At 47.5% G+C, this 27,652-nt stretch overlaps 1 protein-coding gene and 1 long non-coding RNA gene across 4 annotated transcripts in view; one reads left to right on the forward strand and one right to left on the reverse strand.

Annotated features, from left to right (window-relative positions):
• Positions 1 to 27,652, reverse strand: part of GCC1 (GRIP and coiled-coil domain containing 1) — a 338,240-nt gene that overhangs the window by 131,848 nt on the left and 178,740 nt on the right. The window contains exon 1 of one of the 2 annotated variants that reach the window (XM_069629524.1): positions 1,739 to 1,876. The exons of the other annotated variant lie outside the window; for it this stretch is intronic. The gene's annotated coding sequence lies outside the window, so the exon portion shown is untranslated. Of the gene's footprint in view, positions 1 to 1,738; positions 1,877 to 27,652 lie in introns of those variants that run through there. 2 annotated transcript variants of the gene reach the window in all.
• Positions 1,906 to 27,652, forward strand: part of LOC138514191 (uncharacterized) — a 53,241-nt gene continuing 27,494 nt past the window's right edge. Inside the window, exon 1 of one of the 2 annotated variants that reach the window (XR_011281894.1) lies at positions 1,906 to 2,018. This is a non-coding gene — a long non-coding RNA (uncharacterized lncRNA). The remainder of the gene's footprint in view (positions 2,019 to 27,652) is intronic. The other variant, XR_011281893.1, reaches the window with a different exon arrangement.

The raw sequence follows: 27,652 nt of genomic DNA on the forward strand, positions 1-27,652 counted from the left end.
GGTGGGAGTGTAATTTCATGGTGGTCGATCGTTGTCTTCACTATCACTGCTGTCCCCCCCACCCTTTTGGCTCCAGCAGGTCGGTCGGTCCGGTACACTCTGTGGTTCGCCAGGCTCAGCTTCTGGTTTCCTTGCAGGTGGGTCTCTGAAAGCAAAGCAGCACTCACCTTTCTCGTTTCCATCAGGTGAAGGAGTTTGTCTGTCTTCTTCTGAATATCGTTGGCATTCCACATCATGATGGCGCAGCTGGGTTTATATGCCATGTTGGTTTCTTCCTTCGCCCGGGAATAGGCTCAGGACGAGCCGTGCCACCATCATGGTGGGGTCAATATTCATCTCTGCAACGAAGGCTGCAATCTTCACTATGATGGTCTTCCATTCGATGGAGCTCGCTCTTACCTCTTCCTGCGCTGAGGTAGCGAGAAACCAATTGCGCCTTTTATTGAAGAGGACATGTGATCCCGCCACATGTGACTCAGCACACACACTGGTGTCGTGCTGAAGTCACAACACCTAGTGATAAGGCTCCATTGCATTAATATAAAAGCTTGTAAATAATGAGCCTGCCACAGCATTTCAGACTGCAGCGTCTTTATAAGACATGCCTCTTGTTTTTATGAAAAGTCTTACAATCACGCTACAGTGTGAATTGCTGTGACAGGCTCATTATTAATAAGCTTTTATATTAATGCAATGGAGCCTTATGATGCATTTCACACTGCAGCGTGTTTATAAGACTCGCCTCATCTATTAAGTCTTATAAACAGGCTGCAGTGTGAAATGCTTCATGAGGCTCCATTGCATGCAGGCTCATTTGGAAAGCGGTTGGTGCTTTCCAACGACACCAACACGTTTGGGAAAAAAAGGCAAATACTCGCCTAAGAAGCATTTCAAAAACCCATTTTACAATGTGAGCCTGCCACCGTATATGTGTATTTGCAAGCTTTTATTTTAACACTGGAGCATGTTTACACGAGTTTTCATCAAAATAGAGGCTGCCACTGCAGCGTGTTAACAAGCTTTTATTTTATTATCAGAGCAGGTAGTTGCAAGAGGAAGCCTCAATTGCTATAACTTCTCATTTAAATAATGACTGGCAGCAAGAAAGCCCTACATTATTTTACCAACAGGCGCAGCTCGGAACTCTCCTACTTTTGTCTGGGATAGCTCGCAAGAAGGGGGCGGAAGCCAAGCTCAGGGGGCGGTGCTGAGGCTAATACAGCCAATCACCAATGGCCCCTAAAACGGGATACCGGAAAAGTATGGGATACCAAATATTACATAATACCGGATTTGCAGCCATTAACTCTGGGGACGGTACACGTCCGCAAACATTAGCCGGTGCAGATATATATGATATAGTCAGTTACACCAGATCCACGCTATGTGTAGTAGCTGCACAGCAGTTACTGAGTCTGCACAGCGTGAAGTACATCGTAAATGAGCTTCAGAGCAGCTACTGTGTCTACAATACCACAAACAACGGGCGGCCCTGTGTCACTTCAAAACCAGATGTTTAGAAAGTAACTTACTTACCATTTGTTATTTCAACATGTGATAAGTACAATACAACGTATGCTTTAGCCGGAGCCTCTTACTTAAACGTGCATTTCCAGAGGTTGCAAAAGGGCCCCCTCCTACCAATATATCAACAAAGGGGTGAGAACGACCTAAGTGAATGGATGCTAAAATAAACGCATATAAAATTCACTACAAGAGCTGGGTCGCATGCACTCACCAGATACTGCCTGGGCACTGAAAAGGAGCGTTTCGTGAAGGGAGGACTTACGTTGCTTTCATTATCAATTGAAACACATATCTAAAGTCCCTATGAGCCCCGATAGCATTGTGTTTTCATTTAAAAGTTTGCCGACAATTTCTGAAATGCCTTTAAGGTAGTATGGCGTATTTCTGGAATGCCGTCCTTGGTAGTCGTGGCGTTTTTCACGTAGGACGTCTACGTGTTTAGGAAAAGAATCATGGTGGATGTAGGACTCTATGTTGCCGTGCACGGGCAGGTATTTATTTGTTATTATGTATTTATACGGCGCTTATACATCTCGGAAGTGTTTCGAAGAGTCAGGGGTATTTATCTGCCGGTGGGTTTGTTTTTCAGTCTGCCCCCAAACAAAGTGATTTATGGCAGCGCAGCGAACACCAGGGACTTTGATGGTAGATGTTTTATTTTGCAAATGCAAGTCGGATTTATTGTTTGCATAAGCGTAATTTTTTTCACCGCCAAATGGCAGTGACTTTTTCCTGGATTCACGGGCTTTCTACAAAACTGTAGTGTATACGCCATCTTTCTTCACCATTTTCTCCGCAACACGACTTTCACTGTTTGAACAGCAGTGAACTCGCCCAGTTGGAAATGGAGCCCCATGTCTATCCCATTTTGACCACAGCCACGTGCTTTCTTCTTTTGCGGATAGGCTCACGCGGGCTTGGTTGGATGCCTCTGGGGCTGCCGAGCTCTCCTGCGGGAAGGGTGATATATATTCCGCCACCGGAGCTGGGAATGAGTGCGGGCGCATACCTGCCTACATTTGTAAATCAAAAACCCCGAGATTTATGTCCCGCCCACAGCCACACAATACTCCGCCCCTTTGCACACGGCTCCGCCCACATGTCAAAATGTGCAGTTTGCACTTAAATGCGATACATTTAAATTGGCTATTCCTAACAGGACGAATAGCATCCGACTTCCATAAAATCAATACACACAGAAAACAGAGAGATGAAATTTTCTTCAAATGGTGTTTTTGAAAACGTTAAAATGTGTGCATGTTTTAAACTCCAAGAACCAATACAAAGGTTTTTTTTTTTTAAAAAAAAAACATTTTTTTTTATTTTAATACAACACACCAAACATTACAACTTTAGGACATTCGTAATCAATGTCAAACCAACACATTATACGTTACAGTCTCCCCCCCCCCCCCACAAACTCGAGCCATACCATCAGAGCCATCTACGTGAATAATTTCGGGAATCACAGAGCCTATCGGCTCATCGGAGTCCTCTGTTTCATGACTGACCTGGTAAGGGGTAGCCATTGTGGTCACAAGTTGCCTCCAGGCCATCAGGGGACCCACTTCTTCTTCACCCCCCCCTGGTGGCCGCTTCAAACCAAACCGCAGTTTCCGTATCAGCCCATCTCATGAGGTCCGCCCACTACGTCCCCACTCTAGGCCTATGGGCCGCCATCCAACACATTGCAATCCTGGGCTTGGCGAGGACATATGCCAGATCCTTCATTTTGTTTATATGCTTAAAAGTACGTGGCCTGGGGAAATTCCTGAGCATGCATGACCCAGCGGACCCCACATCCAGCATCACACCCCCGCTAGCCATTTTCGTCTTTATTTCGTCCCAAAATCTATACACCTCTGGGCAAGCCCAGAACATGTGCAACAACCCTGCCTCTTCCTCTCCACACCTAGGGCATTTCTGTGTAGCTGAGCCTCCGAACCTAGCGATTTTTCTAGGGGTCAGGTAATCTCTATGGGTGACATACAGCTGGATCTGCTGGAGTCTCGCATTCCTGGACACCTTTTTGTGGTACCTCTGAGCTCTGTCCCATTGTCCATCAGTCATGGGTTCTCCAATCTCTTCCTCCCAGTCATGCCTCAGCTGGAGTAACTCCCTCTCCACCTTCGCCCTTAGGAGCTCATATATCCTAGATATTTCATGTCCACCCTCTGAGACATTGTTTCCAGGGTAGCATCAGGTTCTTCCGCTAGCACCATCTCAGGCCATCTCCCCCTTACCCTTTTCACCAGCCTGATGTATATAATATATTGGCCGCTGTGCACTCCTGTCTCCTCCTGCAGTCTCTGAAATTCCAATACCTCCCCTTCCTGCAATGTCTCCAAGGGTGGCTAGACCCCCCAGTTCCCAGTATCTGCAAACTGCTTCAAACAGTTGGGGGTCATCCCCACATAGGGCCACCAGCGGGACCTGCAGAGAGAACGGGTCCAGGTCGCCTACTGTTTTCCATGCTCTACGCCAAATTTCCCAGCCCAACTCCAATAATCTCCACCTCCCCGCCATCTTAGTTTTATGCATCCACACTGCTTCTCTTAGAAAGTATGGGACTGAGTCGCCCCGCAAAAGCCTGGCTTCTGCCGAGTCCTCCGCAGACAGCCACCTGGCCACATACAACAGCTGTCCCTCTAAATAATACAGTTCAAAGTTTGGCAGGTTTATGCCCCCCTTATCATAAGTGTTCTGAAGCTTCCACAGGGCCACCCTATTCCTGGAGTTGCCCCATATGAAGCCCCTGCACATGCCATGGAGTCTCACAAAGAAGCGTCTGGGGATCAAGTATGGGACATTCACAAAAAAGTGCAAGAGCCTGGGCAGAACGACCATTTCGAGCAGAGCTGCTCTTCCCATCGTAGCCAGGGACAACTTAGACCAGAACACCATGCTATTCCTAATACCCTCAACAGCCCTCTCGGTATTATGTTTATGATCAGTCTCTATTTTATGATAAATATTCACGCCCAGATACTTGAATATCTCGATGTGCCAGGGTATCCGCAGGACGGGCAGCCCCGCCGGTGGGGTGCCCCTATACCCTCCCAAGGGGAACAAGCTAGATTTACCAGAATTCACCAATATGCCCGAGAGGGAGGCATAACGGTCCATCACCTCCAGCACATATTGCAGATTGTCTTCCGGGTAGCTGAGGTAGAGAAGCACGTCATCCGCATACAATATCAGATGCGTGCCCCCTGCCGTGCGAATCCCCACCTCCCCATATTGTTGTCGCAAGCATATAGCTAGCGGCTCTAATGCCAGGATGTATAGCATGGGTGACCAGGGGCACCCCTGTCTGGTCCCCCTGCTAAGTTGCCATTTATCTGAGATTGTGGGTCCAGTTTTAACTCTCGCAATCGGGGAACTATATAGCAACTGGACCCATCTGATATATCCAGGGCCCATTCCATATCCTTTCAGGGTCGCCTTCAACCACGGCCACCGCATGGAATCGAAGGCTTTCACCGCGTCTAGCGACACGATGGCCATCTCGCACAAGTCTTCCTTAGTCTGATCAATGATATGGTGCAGCCTCCTATGGTTGTCTGTGATGTTTCTACCGGGGACATAACCCGTTTGATCTGGGTGTATAAGCTTACCAATTACCTTCTTTAGTCTGTTGGCTAGCACTGTCGTGAGTATCTTGATTGAGCATGGACAAGGGTCTATAGGATCCACATTCCATGTCCGGCTTGCCTGGTTTCAGGAGCGGGACGATAACCGCCTCGCGGAGGGTCGCAGGCAGTTCCCCTCGCTCATAGGCTTCATTAAACATAGCCAGCAGCGGCTGGAGTAACTCCAGCTTGTATGTTTTATAAAATTTGCTGGGCAACCCATCCGACCCGGGCGCTTTAAATGTGGGGAGGTGCTGGATTACCGCCTCCAGCTCATCTGCGGTGATGGGGGCGTCTAAATCTGCACATTCTAGGTCGTCCAAGGTGGGCAGCCCCATGTCCTCTATTGTTTCCACTATCTCCAGGCTCATATCCTCACCTATATCCTCATATAACCGTCTGTAGTACTTAAGGAACTCCCCGTTTACTCCCTCCTGGGTGTTATAGGTTCGACCTTCCGCATCCCTTATCTCTCTGATCACCGAACGGGGAGTCTCATTCTTGTATAGCCAGGCCAGTAGTCTACCAGGCTTGTCCCCCCCCTGCATGTAACCTTTCCGTATATTTCTTATAATTTAATTTACATAGCTTGCAGTGAACTCTGATAGATTAACTGTAAGTCTTTTATCTTAGCGCTATTCTCTCGGGCGGTCCCCTCATCACGAGTAAGGCCCTCCAGCTCTCTTTCAGTTATCCGCAGTTCCCGTTCAATACCCTCCTGGAGCCCTTTGGATTTTGATATGGCTACCCCGCGCACCACCACCTTGAATGCCTCCCATACCGTTCCCACAGAGCGTACACTGCCCGTATTGATCTCAAAATATTCCTCGATAGCCACCCTCAGATCTTCACAGAATACCGCATCCCGCAGGGCCTCAGTTCTGAGCCTCCATGTCGGGATTCGCGCTCTAGGGGGTTGATATTGCCACTCCACAACCAAAGGCGAATGATCAGATAATACCCTGGCTTTGTATTCAGCCCCCACCATTTCCCCTGCTATCTCCACCGCGGCAAACACATAATCTAACCTCGTGTGCAGGTCATGTGGCGCTGCATAGTGTGAATACTGCCTGTCCGTCGGGTGTAGCCTTCTCCATACATCCTCCAGAACGAGGTCCATCAAAAGAGTCCTCAATGCTTTAGCTGCAGGCGCTGGCTTCCCAAATTTGTCAGCCGACCTATCAATCCCGGGGTTTAGGGTGCAATTGAAATCCCCTCCCCACACCGTTGCGCCGCCTACAAGAGGGCTAATTTTACTGTATAGGGATCTGAAATATGCTGCTGTGTCATGGTTAGGGGCATAAAAGTTTACTATGTTCACCTCCCTATTTTCCAGGATCCCAGCCACCACCACCATTATTCTGCCCTCTGGGTCTATTGTAAAGCTGATTAACCGAAATGGCACATGCGGCGCTACCAAGGTGATCACCCCTCTTGCAAATGCCGAATATGTGGCGCCTATAACATTCCCTTTCCACTGCCTTCTGACCACCTCCAACCTCTCCTTGGTGAGGTGGGTCTCCTGTAGTAAGGCTATGTCAATGCACATCCTCTTTAGATGCATCATCACTTTGTTACGTTTCAGATAACTATTGTGGCCCCGCACATTCCATGTCACCACTCTGAGATTACCCGACGCCATCCACAAGGTGTACCTTTTCTCCAGCTTCCTCCCCGCACCAATATTTTCTCTGATGCCCGTCGTCCGACTCTTAGCCCTCCCACCCACAACAACTCCCCCTTCCCTCTTCCCAAAACACCACCCCACTGCACACACCCCTTCCCCTCCCCCACCCTACCCCAACAAATGCCCAGCTCCATCCCTGGATCTCAGGCCCCCCCGCGTCTGGTCCTTTCTCGGAGCCGAGGAAAAGGACCCCGCGGGGCGTCACCGATCTAACAGTGACCTAACTACGAGTACTACTAAGGGGTTTGAGGGATGACTCCTAGGAGCTCCCGCTTGTCTGAATTGGAAAGTTACGTCCAACTGATCCTGCCAGCGCATATTTACTGCAACAAATTCCCACAAGCTTTAGTTAACTCTGTATTCGAGTATTTTGCCCGCATATATTGCTGCCACACTATTCTCCCGAGCTTAATTTAATAATAAGTTCTAGTCCCAGTGTCATTTGGAAAGTACCCTGAGATAACCACGCCACATGTTGCTTATCTTCTACAGTTCCCGACTGGATGTCTGGTTCTTGAGGGCGACCCTGCATGTCCAGCCAGTCCATAGCATTCTCCGGCGTATCGAAGAACAGAGTTTTGCTCCTGTAGAACACTTTCAGTTTGGCCGGGTAGAGCAACATATATCGATGACCTGCCTCTCTCAGCCTTCTTTTCACCGCCCCGAAGTTCATCCTGCTACGCTGTACGTGCAAAGTGTAGTCCGGGTACGCTGTGATTTTCGCCGGTCCTCTTTCAATCGTTCCCCCTTTCCGGAAGAATTCGAGAATCTTTTCACGATCCCGGTAGTTCAAGATCTTTGCAATCAGCGGCCGCGGGGGTGCTCCTGGGGGCGGCCTCCTTGTCAGGGCCCTGTGCGCCCTCTCAACCGCAAACCCCTGGGTCAGCGCACCGCCAGTTATTTCCTGCAGGAGCATAGATTCTACGTATTCTGTAGGGTTAGGCCCCTCCATTCCTTCCGGCAGGCCAACGATACGAATGTTATTGCATCTGGCGTGCCCTTCCGCCTCCTCCGCTCTGTTCTCCAGATTACCCACGCGCTGCACGAGGGCATGAGGTTCCAATCCAAGGGCGGCGCATGCCGCCGTATTCGGGGCCATCTCCTTCTCCAGGTTTCTGGTGCGCGCCGCAAGCATGCGCACATCCTGTCTCAACAGATTGACTCCCTCCTGGACCGCACCAATCTTAAGGTCCAGGCCCACTTGCAATTCGTTCATTGCCAGGCCAAGTTTGGTCTCCCAGGCAATTTTCAAGTCTGCAATCGCTGCCAGCACTTCTTGGATCGTGCACGGTGTTTCCGCTGCTGCAGCCATAGTGTCCTTGCACTTACCGCCTTCAGCTCCTGTGGCCGTCTTGGCGTAAGCTTCCAGAGTGGGTTGTTTGCTTTTGGGACGGACAGTTTTGATAGACATCATGCAATGCTATTCAGGCGTGGGCCAGCAGTGCCACCCCACTTGCGAAGAAAAAAGGAAATGAAAACAAAATATGCGTGGTGCCAGGGCTCTCTAGGCGTGTCCGGGGCCGTTTCGGCCGTGTTCCAGTATGTCCTTATCGCCCGCCCCACCACTAGAATGGGCTGTGTCCTCCCATGTACTTGCGCTCTCTCGGTGTTGCTCCTCCCGTCCCCACTGTGTCACGTTTTATAGCCGGTGGTTCCGTACCCCCATTAACCAAACGCACTCTTGCTCCGGTGCTACGTGAGCTCTAAGGCCATATGACCTGCGATCTTGCCTCAGTGTTTGCCTCACGTCCCCAGGCCATAGGGGTCGTATGGTACCTTGTCTTATATCCTGCGGCCACAATACACGGCAATATAGGTCATCCGGTACCAAGTCTAGGCACCAGCAAAAAGCTCAAAATGTAGCCGCCCACACGATCATGCTCCTGTAGCTCGCAGCGATGTCCCACGTGGCTCCGACCTTATTAGCTCTCCTTGGGGCAACCCTGTACACAAAGTGGTCCCAATTAGTGTTCCAGCCCGGGTGCAGCCCAACTCGATCACCAGCTAGGGTGCACTATCCGAGCACCCTCGTCATCAGCCTCAGTTACTAGGCTACTGTGGGTGGCTTGCTGAGTGAGAAGGTCTCATGCCAGACTGCGAGCAGATGTAACACCACTCAATGAAGGGCTCAGATGTGCACTGTATTACGGCTCCTAGCATGCGTCTGCCCCAGACCCCGTGGCAGCTCAATATTCATTGCAGTCCATCACGACTCCACATGGCCTGCAGGGGCCCCCACTGGAGTCCGTTGACCACCATCCACCACGGTTGTCCCCTGTTAAGGCCTGCCTCTCCCTGGGCGCCTGTGCCTTCCTCTGCGCTGTCAGCCAGGGGCGTCACAGGATTCTACCGGGGCTCCACCACGCGCCTCCAATCCGCCTGCGCTGCAGCGCCGCAGGTCCCAGGCGACTGTGATCCGGGCTCCGCACCCTTCAGCCCTGCTCGGATCTCAATGTAGCCGACTCCGCCGCAGCGACTCGGCGCTGTCCGCTGCGTGCCTGCTCCCTTCTATCAGGTACAGGGACTGCAGGAGACTCTATCCAGCCCCAGGGAACCAGGTAGAGCGTCGCTAACTCCAGCTCCAGGCGATCGCGCTGCAAGCCGCAGCACAGTGACCCTGCTGTCCGTGTCCCGGGACTCTGCCCACACTCTGGCTCCGCAGGGGCCCCCCACCGGACCAGTTCCCCGACCGCTTCAAGGCGGGACACCACACACCGACTAGGCCATTACAGTCAGTGCGGCGTGTGCCGTGTCAGCCGACCTTATCGTCCTCGGCCACGCTGACTTTTTATGGCCCTTGGTCCCTTAGCGGCCTTCTTGGGGAATGTCCAGTTCACAGCCCGGTATACTCCTCCTTCAGGCTCCGGTTCCGTTAAAATGCCATTTCACGGGCTGTTTGGGCACTCGTTATGTGCCCACTGTATTCATGCACCATCTGATGCGCTCCGGGTCTGCACACACCCCACCAGCTATCACTTTCGTCCAGGATCAGAGTCGGATCTTACGGAGCTCCCTTGAGAAGCGTCCACTAACGTGGCCATCTGGCCACGCCCCTCAACCAATACAAAGGTTTTTCCTGGAACTTGCAGTACCGAAATTGGACATTTCACGTTAGTTATTTTTCATGAGGTTATATGGTGCAGTGGTGACATGACCAGCCTGCAAACCTGGTGGCTGTGGTTCAATTCCTGCAGTTTTTAATTCATGAATTCCCTTTAGCTGGGGGGGACAGAGTCTACCCTCTGAAAAAAGTGGATGGACTCAGTCCACCTGCATGTTCCCTGTTCTCTCAACTTGAGCCCTGGAAAACTGGTAAAAAAGAATGAAAGCTGAAAAAATAAGAAACGTGGAATACTGCTTTCAATCCGGTGTCATTAATGACACCGGATTGAAAGCAGTATTATTGTGTTTATTTTGCTTAAGCTTTCATTCTTTTTGGCCAGTTTGCCTTATGTTTTAGCCGCACGTCAATTTGGAGCTACTAAAACATAAGGCAAACTGGCCAAAAAGAATGAAAGCTTAAGCAAAATAAACGCAGTAATACTGCTTTCTGCTTTCAAAAGCAGTATTCTATGTTTATTTTGCTCCAGTCTGCCTTTTTATTGGTCCCGCCCACACCTCCACCCGATTCAGCCAATTGGATGGGACGGCAGCGAAAATCCAAAGACTCCAGAGTCTTCCGGAGAAGATGCTAAAACCCAGAGGTTAGGCAGGTATGGTGCGAAGGCGGATGAAGAGCAGCGTCCTCGATTGCAGGCGGGCAGATGTCATCCATCTGTTGCGTGATCCAGGACGGCGAGAAAAGAGAAACCATACTCCTACTCCTATAGCTTCTTTTATAATTGAATGATTTCCGCATTATTTCTTGGAACTGTTGTGGGATCAAAAATCTTTACAAATGGATGTCTACTTTCGCTCTGCAAGTTGCTCCTTCTGTCCTGCTTATTCAAGAAACCATGTGTTTGACGGATGTACAATTTGACGGTTTTACTTCTTTCTCTTGTAACGCAGAAGAAAGCTGGAAGACCAGCAGGGGGATTGGCAATTTTAATAAATAACATGAGATTCACAGTTAAACACCCTTAGAGTCTGATTTATATCTCATGATAGAAGTGGGACTCGACGTGCTGTACTGCAGAAATGTGTTACTTATTTCTCTGTAGTGCAATCCTGCTTCGACTGTTAATCGGACTAGTCAAGCGCTGCACAACGCTCTCCTTGAGGCGCATATCCATAGTCCATATGCTGAAATAATAATGGGTGGAGATTTTAATGCAACCCTTTATCCTTTGCGAGATTTTATGAGCAAGCAGAGACAATCTGCGCATCTCAAGCTTTCAATTTTGAATGGAAGTACGTGGACTCACCTTTTGAAAGGATAGGACATTCATTTAGTGTTACCTACATCCTCTCGAACATTCCATACTTGGCAGAGAGGGCCACTTTCTTCTACGATTGGCAATATCGCAGCTTCAAGGAATCTATCCAGTCTCCTTTCGCCCATTGATACTCTTACACCTCGGTTTAGTGACCATCTATTGATTGCTTCTTCTTTGAGAACAGTCTGCAAACAGTTTGATTTAGATCCTACTCTGGCTCTTATACAAGCAGATTGTGCTATGCTTTCTATAAAGTGGAACGCGGCTACTTGTAGAAGACTGACCTTTTTAGTAAATCGTGACCTATGGGTCCCTACTAATGGTCATAGTCCTCACTTGGAAAGGATCATGCAATTGAATCTAAAGATGATAAAATCTCATCTTTGTACCATTACCTCTTCTTCTAGAGGCCCTTGCTTGATTTGATGCATGCCTCAACCCTTTTCTTCTTCTATAGTTCTTCTAAAACAAAGGAAAAAGTATGAGCTTCGAAAGCTAAAGAGCACTATACTGGGAATAGATATAGAGACGTATCTCCATGCTAAAAAACAAGTCCTTTTGCGATACAAAACAGAGGTGGAAAAAAAATCAGTTCTCAGATATTGTTAGAAGCAAATAAAGAAATGGTGTTTAATTTGTGTAAACTTAAGACTAAGGATATCTGGAAATTATTAAGAACTACTGGTAAACCCACACATTTTGCCTTAGACTCCTCTCTTGATGGTTTATCCTGGACTACTTTCTTCAAGAATAAATACTCCCTTCCCCCACCTTATGCCTTTTGATGCGTTCTCTGTTCGCCATTACATTCCCGTCTCTTGTCCTTGGTGATATGCGGATATTGTGCATGCAATTCATAAACTTAAATCCTCAAAATGTGCAGGCCCAACGGTCTTCCGCCCTGTGTAATTAAGGATGATCCTAGGTTTTGGACGAAAATCTTTCTAGAATTGTTTCATTCCATTTTCAGATCCAAAACCATTCCTGTATCGTGGCTAACCTCAATTATTATTCCACTACATAAAAAGGGTCCAATTAATGACCCCAACAATTTTCATCCAATAGCGCTAATTGATGTTGCTGCAAAACATTTGCCCTATTGATTCTTAATGAAGTAGAAGCCTTCATTACAACAAATTCATACTGTGTAAAGCCCAAGTGGGGTTTCGTAAAGCAATGGGGACGCAGCGGAATGCTAGTATATTAGCTCATCTCATTTCATCATCTCATCTCTCCGCCACAGGCCCCATTTTTGTAGCCTCATTAGATTTTACTTCAGCCTTTGACAGCATGATAAGAGGTGTACTTTGGCGGAAAATGTTTGAACATAAATCCCCCCATATCTAGTGGCACTTATTGCTCTTCTACACCACAACACTAACATCAAGGTTTGGATTAATCATGGAGGTCTGCTTACAGACTTAATTCCCAGTGCGATCGGTGTCAAACAAGGATGCAGTCTTGCAGCTGTTTTGTTTAATCTTTACCTTGCTGCCATTGATCGCATTTGGGACTTATTAAAATCTTTTGCAGTTCGTCTAGGTGCCTCCCAAATATCATGGCTAGCTTAAGCTGACGACGTACTGCTTTTGGATCACACTCAATCGGGACTGCCAAATAAGCTAGAGAGTTTTCTAATGTAATTTAAATGGAAGATTAATCTAAATGAAATAAATTTGACATATCGGGATTCAACTTGTCGAACAATGCTTCACTGATGAAATGGCACTGACGAAATGGCAATCTTCTCTCGCTGAAAAAGTTTTGCCCTTAATGGGACAAATGACTTATCTACTACAAATACTGTACATTTTCTTTAATACCTTTTGCTTGAATTCTATTGTGCGAAAGTAGAAGCAGTCATCCTTTACCGGTTAAATCTATGCCTTGTTGAAATTGATACGTATTTGAATACGCTTCAAGGCGAAATCTAAGCTAGTGCTGCCTCAATATATGCCTAATGTGATTGTGAGGCTTGAATTTGGACTCAATTCTTGTCCTCCTGATACAATTGGAGACTGCTTTTCAACTTTACGAAAATGCTTGTTCCTCCCTCAAGTTCCCTCTGAGGATTTTTCAACAATGCTTGCTAATGCTCAGCCTGTGTCTATCCTTCAATTCAAACAACGCATGCTTAAATTAGACAAGATTAATATGCAGCCTGAGGACCTCAAATGGCAGATTGTCATGGCCACAGGCCCCAGAACACAAAAACCACACCATCTAGTAATGGGGGCAATGGGTCACTTGACTCACTTATGTCCCTTTGGGACCCATAAACACAGGGGCCCTGGCTGGACTCAGGCTCATATAGAGATGTGAGTAGGAACACTTTATTTCAGTGCAATTTTACAAAAACTTTGCAGGAGCTGATACATCCTCATGTGCTGACTCATCGGGTGTGGCTCCCTAGGCCTGGCCTTCATGTGCTGACTCATTGGGTGTTTATAACAAAAGGGACAGCCTATGGTCAGGCAGGACAAAAAGGCTGGGCTAATACATTGTACAGGGGGGTGGTACTGTCCTCAAAGGTTTGCACTACAGTGAGTTGTTGCAGTGATAGTTTAAACAGACCTCCATGTTAGTGATAATACATGAAAACAAGGATGCATTATTGGAAGAATGTTCTGATCCAAATACTGGAGAAAATCTACAGTGTCCTTTATTTTAAATAGGTCACACATGTAGGAATAGAAAGTGAAACATATCACCAATTATACATGTTGGGTTAGATAAATAACATAATTCAAATGTTCTGTGCACATTGACTAAAGTTACATGTTCATTGGTGACAGGTGGGCACTGAATCTAGCCTTTTTAAATCAAGTAGAAAACCAATTCTGAAGTGTCCTATGGAAATGCACTGAAAGTTCAGAAGGTACATTTACAAAAAGTTCATGAGGTGTGCTGCCGACACACCTATACAATAGTGCGGTATTGTTTTTCCTGTGCAAAGGTTTGCAAAATATTACTTCATATTTGCCAAACAAACCATGTGAATCAACAGTATAAACAATGGTGTGAAGAGGGACACCACCACTACCTTTATGTTGACGTCGACCAGTCTCTTGGTTATCCCTTTCAAACCAGCCCACAGCAGACCCTATTTTTAGGTTTCTTGGTCATTTAGCGATTTGCTTTGATTTTCACACTATTGTTTATACTGTTGATCCACATGGTTTGTTTGGCAAATATGAAGTAATATTTTGCAAAACTTTGCACAGGAAAAACAATACCGCACAATTGTATAGGTGTGTCGGCAGCGCACCTCATGAACTTTTTGTAAATGTACCTTCTGAACTTTCAGTGCATTTCCATAAAACACTTCAGAATTTGGTTTTCTACTTGATTTAAAAAGGCTAGATTCAGTTCCCACCTGTCACCAATGAACATGTAACTTTAATCAATGTGCACAGAACATTTGAATTATGTTATTTATCTAACCCAACATGTATAATTGGTGATATGTTTCACTTTCTATTTTCTATTCCTACATGTATGACCTATTTAAAATAAGACACTGTAGATTTTTCTCCAGTATTTGGATCAGAACCTCTTCCAATAATGCATACTTGTTTTCATGTATTATCGCTAACATGGAGGTCCGTTTGAACACAGGACCATCCCCCTGTACAAAGACTCATCAGGTGTGGCAGCCAGGCTGAACCTGGTGGGTGTGGTTTCAGAAGCTCCGCTATATAAGCTGCTCCATCCATAAGTCTGGTGCTTTGCGTTTCTGTGCACTCGTGTACAACGTGACGCTCACCGACCGCTTGGACCAGTTTACTTGCCTTTGAAACCAGGCGTTCTCCTGCATACTCCCCTCCAGGAAACCAGTGCTTCATCTCTTCATCTGCAGACTCATCTCCTGACATCCAGTGATCTTGAGCCCGACGCAGCAGCACCGCGCTCCGCATCCACGAACTCGGACCATGTGAAGAAGCAGAAAGATAAGGTTAGAACATCCGTCCTAGGGCCGTGCTGCATTTGAACCCTGTGCGCCCCCTAGTTAACAATTTACCAGCTACTGTAATGCTGCAGCTTCGTTCCTCGTTCCCTACGGCTGCCACCTCGAGCTCCCCAGCTTTTGCCGGGCCGGCAACATCAGCTGCAAGGGAAGAAAGCAAAAGAGCAAACCTCAAAAGTGGAACGGACAGCAATACAACAAAAACAGACGAGAAAAGACAAAGGGAAACAGGAACACTTACCTGAAGTATAGTGGCTTAGTCGAAGCAGGACTGGACTACCACGTGCAAGGGACCAGTGAAGGAACTCGGTCCAGATCATACAAGCGCCGCTGCCAGATGCAGCAGGACGAAGTGCTCGCCAAAACTAATCAACAGATGAGCTTTCCAGGGACAGCGCATCCCACGGGTAGCACGGTTTGGGAGTAGTGGTCTGGAAGGGGATCAGGCGCACAAGCTGGCATACTCACCACCCCGTATTCTCCACGCAGGAGCAGTCCGGAGCAGCATCACCTATTACCACCAGTCACCAAATAAGCGCAGAGGGCGAAGTCGGACCCGAACAACCTCACCCCTGGGAGGGCTGCAACCGTGCCCCAACGCCTCCGCAGAGACCAGGTGAGCATAACAGAACGCAAAGCCTCTTCAAATCTCTGCCTAGGCGTTATGGAAACCTCTGAAACGGACCAGTTGGCCTGATTACTGGGAGAGTTACAGGCTGAAGTTCATGCCTCAAGACAGGGAACCAATGCCCTAAGGATGGATCTTATTGTGAACCGGGAGCAGACAGATGAACTAGCAAGGCAAACGCTCCAGGCAGGCCAGCTCCCACTGCCGGGGTATGCCCCTCCTGCTGCACCTCTGCAGCCCACGCCAGTAAGGGTGTTTCTTCCAGGGGGGTTCCCCTGGCCCCGCCAGAACGCTTCACAGGCGATGTGAATAAGTACACCATCTTTATGAATCAATGTCGCCTACATTTCTTGTGCCGACCTGGGGCATTCACCAACGATCAAGCAGGAGTGACATTTTTACTCTCATATTTGGGATGTAGTTCAGCGGACTGGTCAATACCCTTGGTAAACCAGGATGATCCTTTGCTTCAAGACTTAGAAGGTTTCCAGCATGAAATGGAGAAACTATTTGCATGGCATACTCCAGGGCGGGCTCTGGACAATGAACTGTTATCACTACGGCAGGGTAATCGAGACCTACTAACATATCGCTTCCTTCAATCGTCTGATAGCACAAATGAACTGGCCAGAGGAGAAAAGAACTATGCTCTTTTACCGAGACTTGCGAGGGGAACTTAAGGACGTATTAGCCAAAGTAGTAAATCCCCCGGAAAGATGTGCTGAATACATCGACCTGACAGTGCAGCTCGATCAGATTGCAGGATCGGAAGATGGATCAGGCCGAGCAGCAGTCGGTCTACGTGAGACCCCCTTGAGAATCAAACCAAATCACATGATCAGTCCGAGCCAATGCAAATCGGAGGCTTGCAGAGTGGTAAGACAGGTCACTATCTCAGAGAATGCCCTGTGAAACCACCCAGGAAAGCAGTTGGAGCAACTGACAAGGGTGAAGAAGAAGAACAGCACTCTGGGAAACTCCAACGCCCGGCAAGTCTAGGGGTCCACTTGTCGAACGGTGAAAAGGAACCTATACAGACCTCACATCTAGTCATCTCTGTGCTCTTGGTAAACCACAAGCAACTGTCGAAAATGCATGCCTTTTGAGGCATACATTGACAGTGGGGCTGTGGGAAATTACATGGACCAAGATCTGGCTACCCGGATAGGCCTTCCTCTCCGACAGAAGCAGGTTTCGTAAAACGTCGCAGCAGTTGATGGATCTCAGCTATCATCTGGCCCAGTGACTCATTACACTGAGAAGGTCACGCTTCTGTGTCAGGACGGTCACCAAGAGGACATCACCTTCGATCTCATTGGCGCTCCTCGGTTCCAGATGATTTTGGGAATGCCCTGGCTGGAGACCCACAATCCCAGGATTGACTGGCGTAAACTAGTTCTGACCTTTCCCCAAGACTGTGCTGACACATGTTATAGCAAGGGATTCTCGTTAAGTGGTCTTACCAACCCAGGTTCGTTGAAGAAAGAAACCATACTGGGCCTCACCAGTTCACTACCACCTGAATACCTGGATTGCCAAGATGTCTTTCAAAAAGAGCAAGCGAACACCCTACCTCCGCACAGACAGTATGACTGCCAAATTGATCTCGTACCTGGAGCTCAAGTTCCCTGCAGCCAGATTTACGCCCTAACGGAACAGGAAAACCAGCATCGAAAAACCTACCTCGATCAGTATCTGGCAAATATCTTCATTCGTCCATCCAAGTCCCCTGCATCCTCGCACCCTCTTTTTTTTGTGCCTAAAAAGGAGGGAGACCTGAGAACTTGCATTGACTACAGAGCACTTAACCAGATCATAGTAAAAAAAAGGTACCCGTTACCGCTTATCACCAAGCTCTTGGATCAGGCCAAAAACGCTCAGATATATACAAAACTAAGAGTCAAAAAAGGAGACGAGTGGAAGACTGCCTTTTGCACAAAATATGGCCTTGTAAGGGATTTCAATCGGGCACACACCCAAGTCTCGCCTAGCATGTTATGTTATGTTACTTTGCATTTATATAGCGCCTTATGTATCATTGGTATGATCTCAAGGCGCTGGTAGGTTGAATGCCCTCGGGAACCGTAGTTCAAGTCAGAGAGAGAGGGGGAGAGTCATAAGGTGCGTGGGTGCACCGGATATATGTGCAGCTGGTGTGGCAGTTGTATGATAGCTGCTTCATAGCAGTGGGTGTGGTGGTTGGGAGGTCAGGAATATGTGATCATTCTGGTGGATTGATATCCAGACTGATTTCTGGCTGCGTTAGGCCTGATAAGAATGCATAGGCTAGCGGGTGTGCTGTGCCAGCTGTGATTAATTAGGATGATGTGGAATATGGGGCGGGTGTTTGTATGAGAACAGCTATACCGAATTTGTCAAAGTTTTGCTGTGTTCTAGTTGAGTCGTGATGTGATATGGTGGTTTTTGGTAAAGTGTTTGAGAACGTTCCATCTACTTCATACATTCCATCTACTTCATCCGTTCCATCTATTTCATCCTTTCTATGCACTCCATCCGTCCTATGCACACAATCTGTTTCGTGCACTTCATCCGTTTCATGTACTCCCTCTGTTTTTCTATCTGTTCCATCTACTCCGTGCACTCTATCCATTTCGTGCCTTCTATCCATTCCATGCCCTCCATCCGTTTCTTCTGCTTCATCTGTTCCTTGCACATGCAGTGCGCAAATGAATCCCTTATTTATTTTCGTCTATAAATTCAATATTCTGAATAATATACCACTCATATCGCACCCTTCTCAAAATACCCCCCCACCCCCCAAAGTCACACTGAACCAGGAATCCGGCTAGTCTGTAAAGGTAGATATTAAATCACACAGAGGGTTACTATATATATATATATATATCACCCAAAGGGTGACGATACAATTCAGAAATAAGCAAAGCAATTGAATTTACTTATAAGGAGGGAAAATAGAAAACACAGAGAAAAAGAACAGTTTGTTTTGCACACAGGTTAATGTTCCCCCTGGAAAGTTTTGTTTACATAAAAAAAATTAGCAATCCTACACCAATGTGAGTAATCGGCAGGTTTTCAGGAATGGAATGAAATACAATGTCTAGAGTTAAAGGCAATCCTCCCTCCCACACGAGAGAGAACCTTATTTTGGCAAAGGACACTTTGGAAATGACAGGTGAAAATGGCTTTGTGAAATACTGCAAAATGCTTAAATGGAGACAAGTTCTAAGAAAAGCAACACTAATCAGGTCCTAACATACATGAGCTATAATCTGAACCACAATATACACTTCAGATCAGGATGGGATGGAAAAAGCACTTTGACATGGGCAAAAGCCATGCATACTTTTGCTGAAATTGTAAATTCGCTGCAAACCTTTACTATGTAATATTGAAGAAAAACGGGTTAATCTTTAAAACTGAAGGAGTTATAGAGGTTTTAGTGAGAAGCGTTTTTGCAAAATAGGTGCGAGAATGAAAACATAAATGCGCTTTTGAAAATGACAGATGGGTTTGATTACACTATATTATGACTATGAAAAAGAGAATGCCACAGATGGATTTTACAGTCATGTGGTCAGCGTAACCCGTCGCGTTATGGATACTCTACTTCTTCCTGGGATTTACTTTAGTTATTCAAAATCACTAGGGAGTTATGGTTTTGTAACACAGGTAAGGCAATCAGCACAAGAAACATTCTAACAATACTGGAGTTCTGAATGAAAGATGGGATGGGTTTGAGATTGGGATCATACAATGCAGATATGTATACTAGGGGTCACTGTTCTTCCTGTTTATACTTAGTCCCTTGTGATTAAATTGGACTGTCAAAAGTTCTGGTCATGGGGATCGGGTCTACCAGCGGCAGGGCACCTCTGGAGGGATTTGGATCAGCGGCGCGGTTCTGGTCAATTTGGACTGCACCTCAGACTGGATTTGGAAGAGCCCCTTCTGGTTACTGGACGGCAGATAGCAGGATGCAAGTTTTCAGTGGGCAAGCGTTAAGGGTAGCAAGCCAAGCTGAATCAGAATTAAATCCCTTCAAGTTTGGGATGTTTGCAATTGGGTCAGGGTAGCAAGAATTTGCAATGCTAGAGTCTGGATTCTGCAAAGAAATCTGGATCTTTCAAGAATTTTGGAGTCAGCTACAAGTTGAACAGTTCTGGAATAAGGTGCTGCACGGACATCTGGATGGGTTCTGGAAGCAGGGTCTTCTGGAAGCACTGTGTGCCTGTGTAGTCAAACTCCTATATGTATCCATTACAAATTTTATGACCTGGGCAGAACTTCAAAACACACGCCCATGGTTGTAAGTGGCTACCGACATGTGCTTTGTTTTGGTTGGTAGCTTGAATAGAGCTGTCATTTTATGACAGGATTTAGGAACTCCACCTGGATTTTTACCCAAAACATACTTTTGGACAAATGCACATTTCTACCATTATGTACCCTCATAAAATTGGACACACATACTTTATATTCAATTGTCTACATTTACATTCACTTCCCATCTTTGTGAGAGCTGTATTGGTCATTCTATGGATTTTTATCAAATTTACCCATAACAATTTGGATTAATCATTTCTAATTTGATACATCTCTGGGCACTTATCAGTGGATTGTGTACCTACAATTGTTAGTTTGCGACATTAATAGTTTTGCCACAATCGGACATTTTCCATAACGTTGGTTCCTGACAGGGTACGAGTTTCCTTAATGTCTTCAAATCACAAGGCTGAAATTAGTTTAATGTCTACCAAGTTTCAGATTTCTCCCTCGGTAGGTAAGAGTTTTTAATCAAAATAAGAATTTCACAGCAAGGTCCTCCTGGGTAACCTCCACCTTTCCGGCAGCAGCTGTGTAGTCCTTTGAAGCTCACTGAGAAACCTCCTCCACATCCTGTTGCTCCTTGCAGAGGTCAATGCATCAGCCTGTCCTTTGTTCTTTGGTTAGCCAGCAGATGAATGTCTAATGTGGCCCCATTGTGTGGCTTGTTGGGATTATGCGGGAACCATTAACAGCCATTAGCCTTCCTGTTCTCAAGGAAGTGTTGAGCAGAGATGTCAGTTTTCCCAGGCCATGCTGTCGGATTAGAATTACATTGTGGATTGGTCCCAGACTGGGCCCCTTGACATTGAAGTCTTCATTTCCCATATAAAATATAAGCACATTTTATGAATGATTTAAACATTTTAAAAGAATTAGCCCGTCACAAACATGCTTGAAATAGTGGATTTTGCAATTTTTCAGGACAAAGAAAGTACATTTAATCTGGGTTTAACAGCCTATTTCTTTAGGCAGCTGTCAGGCAGTGATGCCTGGATTCCTCTGACTGCCTGGAGAATCCATGGTTTTAGCACCCTTTTCCTTTCAATAATTCACTGAGGAAAATAACTGAATTTAGCGCCAAAACAGCACTTTGAAGATTGTTATTGATTAGGAAGCTGTGTTAAAGGGCATTTTCGGATTTTAGCCCTTCTGTGGCCTTGTTTCAAGTGACCGATAACAGCAGTGATTCCTGCTTTTACACCACTTTGTCTGTGTCCGTTTCTCTCAGTGTGCAGCTCTTTGGTGGTTATGGACCATGCGCAATTTTGCAACTTCAATGCGCACAGGGGTTATTGCCTCCATCTTTGGCACTTTTCTTTCCCCATTGGCAAAGGGGTGCAGTGTGGCAAATTGGCGTGGATAAAAATACTCCACAGCCTTTATGAATATCAGGTTATGCCCTTTGGACTATGTAATGCCCCAGCGGCGTTCCAATTTTTCATGACTGACGTGCTCTGCGAACTGTTGGACATCTGCGCTCTTGTCTATATTGATGAAATTATCTATTCGACCACCAAGGAGGATCAAGTCAACCATGTCCGGTTGACGACATTTGTTTGGAGAAACTGCGGCAACTCCAGCTATATGCCAAATTGGAGAAATGCTTCTTTCATGTGACAGAGGTAGAATTCCTCGGCTTTATTCTCCTACCACGGGGCGTACGCATGGATACGTGCAAGGTAGTGAAGTGGGAGAATGGGAGAAAAAGCTCCCCCCAATCTCCTCGCGACCATGGCCTAGAGGATCGCGGCCCAGACACCCACCACGAGATGAATTTGTCTATCTACCAGACGACCAAATACCCTGGTTCAAGAACATAAGAATATGCCCACCAGCCTGCCCTACTCAAGCTGACACGTGCAGCATGGATGAACTCGACTAAGACCTCAACAACAAGCACCCACATCGTTAGAGACATAACGACCTCGCCAACTGCCAAGAACACACGTGCCACCATGCACACTGGTCACTCATGCACCAACCTACACGAAGAATATATTCAGTGCTATGACGTAGGTGACGGATACACCCACTGACGCGCATCTTTATTATTTTTCACATAGGTTTTTTAGTAATGCAGAAACGCAAGACACATAAAGCACTCGCGTATATGCTTGCTGACGCTTCTCCCACCCCTCGCATCGTGATGAGAATATAAAGACGACGTAATACTGCCTATGAAGCCATGTCAAACCGCAACACAGGTGCCGTGCATTACACATCCCTACCCATGAACCAGGCCCAAGTAGGCCGCAAGCAAGAACCACCATGAACACTGTATGAGCGAGAGTACAAGTGCTGATCACGCAGAATGAGCCCAGTGAGAGCTCACAGCCAAGGGGGCGATGTTGCAACTCGTATGATACCAGCCGGCGCCAAGGTCACACCTGTAAGCAAAGCCACGCACACAGAAGCAAAATACAACTTTAAATGTGCAGAATTCCGTCCCAGCTACGGTCTCTCCGCACGTGACCAAGCCGACCTGACAAGGTGCCAGACCCACGAGGAAGAATTCGCCTGGGTCCCACGTCTGGGACACAGGTTGCAACAGTGAAATGACTAGATGGACACCTACAGCGATGGGAATGGCCTGATCTCAGGCCATTGAGCAAACCCGCACATTGTCTGCACGAACACATAGTTACACATTGTTGCTAGTGACGGGTACACCGCGAGCCGGGAACAACGATGGTCCCAGACTGGGGGGCTCGCGGGAGGACCAATCACAACATGGGGGCACTCATCACTGACGCCACTAACATTAGCCAATCATCAGGGGTCTTCGTGTAACAATTTTCAACTATCTAATAGAAGGGACAAACCAAGTATACCACCTGACTCATCCTCAACCACTAATATCGCTCTCTATATGAATACTATACTAACCCCACCACTCGAGGAACCAATCCGGAGTGGCAATAGGTTTTTTTGCGAACTTTCCCAGGTGACGCAAGTAGCGAGTCATACTGCGGCAAAAAGGGCCTGCGAGCCCCACGAATTTTGAGAGTCTGGACGGATGCGTACGATCCTAGACCCATCCCTTTGTTTTAATAAACAGCAGAACCGCCTTGCTTCTTGTGTGTGTCTCATGCTCATTTTTTTGGGAACACGGGAGGAGTTGGGGCCTCCCACCCCGGAGGTCCGCGGACGGCTCAGCCGACCCCGGGATAACCACCCCGACAAGTTGGAGGCACTGCTGAGATCTGTTTACGATCTACCTTTTCATTTTTATTTTTCCCAAGGCCTCTCGTTGCGAGGAGGCCCGGCGGCGTGGGCCCCCTCTGCCGCTGCCCCCTTTTTGAGGACTACAGAACCATCGCGGAACTGCGAGAAGACCGGACAGCGCAATCCAGATATTGGCCCTCGGGAGCCGGTTGAGAAGTATCCCGCCCGCGGTTGGCGAGTGTCCAGACGTGGTCCAGACGAGGGGAGGTGGCGAGCCGCTTGGAGGGGTGCACGCAGTCGAGCGGCCCCGCATCAAGAGAACTTGGTGAGTATGTCACACCCAACAAGCAATGTGAGATTGTGAGGGAGGGGGGAGGAGTGCAATAAGGGCGGTGGGAGGTGTTACTAAGGTGTGCGGCGAAGATTTGATCAATTAGTGTTGACGGTGAAGTGAATGGTAGCAGGACATGCGTGAGAGCCGTCTGCTGTAACGTCACGGAAAAGGGTGGGTGGAGCAAGAAAGCACCACGTGCGGTTGCTCGTAGACACTGATTGGCCTAGTTCATGGCCACCTGTAAGGGGGGTGGGGGGTGTGTGTGTGTGTGTGTGTGTGTGTGTGGCTTTCCTACGAATTGGCGGTAATTGATCAATGAGTAGATGAGGATACCTATTGATCGAGCAGTGAAACTCGATAGATAGATGACGTTTTCTTGTAGGTGGTAGCTAATTTGTTGCCTAGTACGGAAGATAATTGGCTGGTTAAGCCCTCCTGTTGAGGGGCGTATTACATGCGAGGCGACGCAGCGTGCGCAGTCCGATTATACAAGTATATTGTTGGTTACCTTGTTCCAGGCGTAACAAGAGGACAGCTGTGGGGTTAACGGGGACAAACAGTAAAAACATATTGTGAGCTTTCTGAAGTGTAAAAGATCTTACCGGTAGTTTTTGGAAGAAGTTGGTGACGTCACCCGTAGGGCTTTCATAGGATACCTTGACCAAACAGCATTGTTGAAGGGGGGGGGGGAGTGAATAGAGGGCAGAAGGTGCGCACGGAGGTCATCGGCCACCCCAAATACGGGACAGGTGGAGAAGAGGAAGTGACCGTGCACGGAGAACGCCGGCCACGCCGAGTGAGGGAAGAGGGGAGGAGAAAAGTGGGACGGCTGTATAAGCATGTCACACAGGGCACACAGCCGCAGGGGGCTTCGTGCACCGTGGCCGCAGGGGGCCGTAACGGTATTAAGGAAGAAAAACAAAACACAGGACAAGAAAGCATATTTGCAATTGTTATATTTGACTGTTTTTCTTTTAGCGGACGGTCGCAAGTCCCCAAACTACAGGGCCAGGTAACGACAACTATACTGAAGGGAGCTAAAAAACACAGTGTAACCATGTCATACGGGTTAGGATCGGGAGGGTGGGGGAATACCCTCACTACCCCACTCCAGCATATGTGTAAAACACTATCGCCGCATAGGGAAAAACTGATCAAATACAGCATAGAATGGACACAAGGGACAGTCAACAAAACGACGACACCCTGGCCGCCTAACGGCAGTTTCGACCCGTACGTCCAACACGCACTACTGACACACATACATAACACATACAAGGGGAAGAAATTGGCGCATCACGTGGAGGTGTTTAATTTATGGAGGATGTTCCAGGGGTCCCGACCAGGACCAACCGGGATGTTTACTGTGGAGGAAACGAAGGAGGGGAAGAAGATTGAGGAAGAGGGAGATGGGGGGGGGAGGAGGTTGACAGCGCACAGCGCGCGGGAAGAGACCGAGAGGGGGGCGAAAAGCTTAGCATCGCAACTGAAATAGAAGTAAAGAAGGAAAGGACCGACGACATGCCCCTAGCGAAAGTAGTGAAGAAGGGAGGGTTATATCCTGTGACGAAACTACGAGAAGCAGTAAGGCAACAACTAACGGCGGCTGAGGGATATTCGAACCCCGCGTACAGCCCACCACCATATGTAGCTACACAAGGGGGGGCGGTGACAAGTACGGTAGGCCCAACTTGTACGAAGATGCACGCAAAGTAAGGGAAGAATAGTGAAGAACCAATCCCAACCATAGGAAACAACGAGTGGGTAGCCGCGCAGGTGCTGTTAAAATTGCGAGGGACACTAACGGGAGAAGAAAAGGAGGTAGTACGGAGAATGAACCAGGACGATGAGGGTGGCAGTGAAATAAAAAGGGAGGGAGATAAAAGGAGAGAAGGGGAGCTGTTACGAGCAGAGGAGGAGATGTTGGAGGAACGATTGGCAGAATTAAGGAATGAGCAAAGTGCACTGATCAAACAGCTCGAGAAAGGAACGAGGGAGAAGACGGGAAAGGAAGGAAAGTAAGGATGAGTTAGAAAAAATGAGGGAGCGAACTGAAGAACGGAAGAGGGAAGCTGAAAGGATGAAGGCGATAGCAGAAAGGGTATCTCGAGCAGCACAGCGTGACAGGAAAAGAGAGGAACAAGAGAAAGAAAAGGAAATGGAAATATGGAAGAAGAAAATACTATCCGAGAGCACCAGGAAATACGAGGAAGGTAAAGTAATAGAAAGCATATTAGAAAGGGAGAGAGAGATGGGAAAGGAGGAGAGAGGAAGAAAGGATATTAGAGAAGGTGAGTAGTGAGGTGATGGAGGAATTGAAAAAGAAAAGAGGAAATAGGTGGTGAAATCGTGGAGAAGAGGAAAGAAGAGAGAAGAAAGGGGAGAGTGGGATAAGGACATACGTACGTCGGGATGCAGAAGTAGCCACAACATCAGCGCAAAGGGGAGAAATTGGTAAAGGAGAAGAGGAAGGAACGGATTTAATAGACTTAAAAACAGTGACGATTAGGGGGAAAAGGACTGATTGGGGGTTGTCGCTCCTGGATGAATTCTGCAGCGAAGAAGGAATGGGGGGAGAAGGAAGAAGCGGCGGTAGGGAAAGCTTAGACAAATTGTACATCACCCGCACCAACCGGGAATCACCATGGGCATGCAGAAAGAAGGAAGAAGTGGCGGGAAGTGAGGAGAAAGAACGAGAAGTGGCGGGAGAGCAAACATGTGCAGTTACACCCGCATCATTGCGCCCAGCATGTCCGCCCACACCCGCTCCTGAACACACCCCCTATGCCGGCAGGCTTAGAGATCACCCCGGACGTAGGCAGGAAGCACGGACGCACACACCCACATTAACTAAAGAAAATAATACGAGAAGGGGGAGAAATGAAGGGGAAGCTACAACGAGCAGCGGTAATATGGACATGACAGATGATCTAGTTGACACAGAAGAAGAAGAGGGGTATACAGACTCCACACCGCGACACCTGGGGGGACATATGGGACACAATCTAATGCTTCTATTGGAGAGGGGCGGGTTAGACCTCAATACGTCCCTTGGAAGCATGCCGATAAGGAAAATATAAAGTGTAGGCTCCCATCACTAAGTGGAGGAGCGGGATAATGGATATACGAGATGGAAAAGCACACCGCAGGACAGAAACTAGCAGTAGGAGACGTGAAGGGCCTATTAATATCAATACTAGGGGATGCGGCAGATGACATCAGGTAGAGAGGGGGTTTCCCCGGGGTCACAATAACGAACACATCACATGACGGGGCGCCATTTGCGAATTGCAGGCATGCATTTTGGCAAGCTCTGAGGGTACAATACCCAGACACCTCAGATATAGGAGCTATTACGTCACGCAAGATGCGTGAGAATGAAGATCCTGTTGAATATATCCAGGAGATTCAGGAGAAGTGGCATATGGAAACTAGAGAGCAATGGGACAAGACACCGGCCATATTTTACCACATACTAATACAAGGGCTTCCGGAGACAGTACAAAAACAATCGAAGAAAATAGTGGGGATGGAAGCCAAGGCTTGGCCGGAAATACAATTGACAATAGTACACCATTGTAGGATGTGGCAAGAAAAGATGAAACAAAAGGAAGAAGATAGAAAAGCGGAAGAGTCTAAATTAGTGCAGAAAAAACTGACTAAATACACCATGGAAGGAGCACTAATAACTACACCAACAACAATGACACCAAACCCCGCGCAAGTAGTGGCCGCACAGGACCCCTCACAACTACAAATAGCACCACAATCACCACGACTTATAACACAACAGCTGCCACCACCCCACCATACACGGCTAACATAGGAGGAGGGTATATGGTACCAGGAAATGGATATTATAACAACCTCAGAGGAAGGGGAGGAATGATGAGGGGAAGGGGATATGGCCAACCTGCACAACAGCAAGGGGGAGGATTTTGAAGCTTCTAGCCCACTGGGCAACCAGGGTACCAAGATAATGCAGGAAGTTTCCCATGGCAGACCAGGGAACCACCTGTATGTTG

The sequence above is a fragment of the Ambystoma mexicanum genome, chromosome 12 (assembly GCF_040938575.1).
Source record: "Ambystoma mexicanum isolate Mex_15411 chromosome 12, UKY_AmexF1_1, whole genome shotgun sequence".
Lineage (NCBI taxonomy): Eukaryota > Metazoa > Chordata > Amphibia > Caudata > Ambystomatidae > Ambystoma > Ambystoma mexicanum.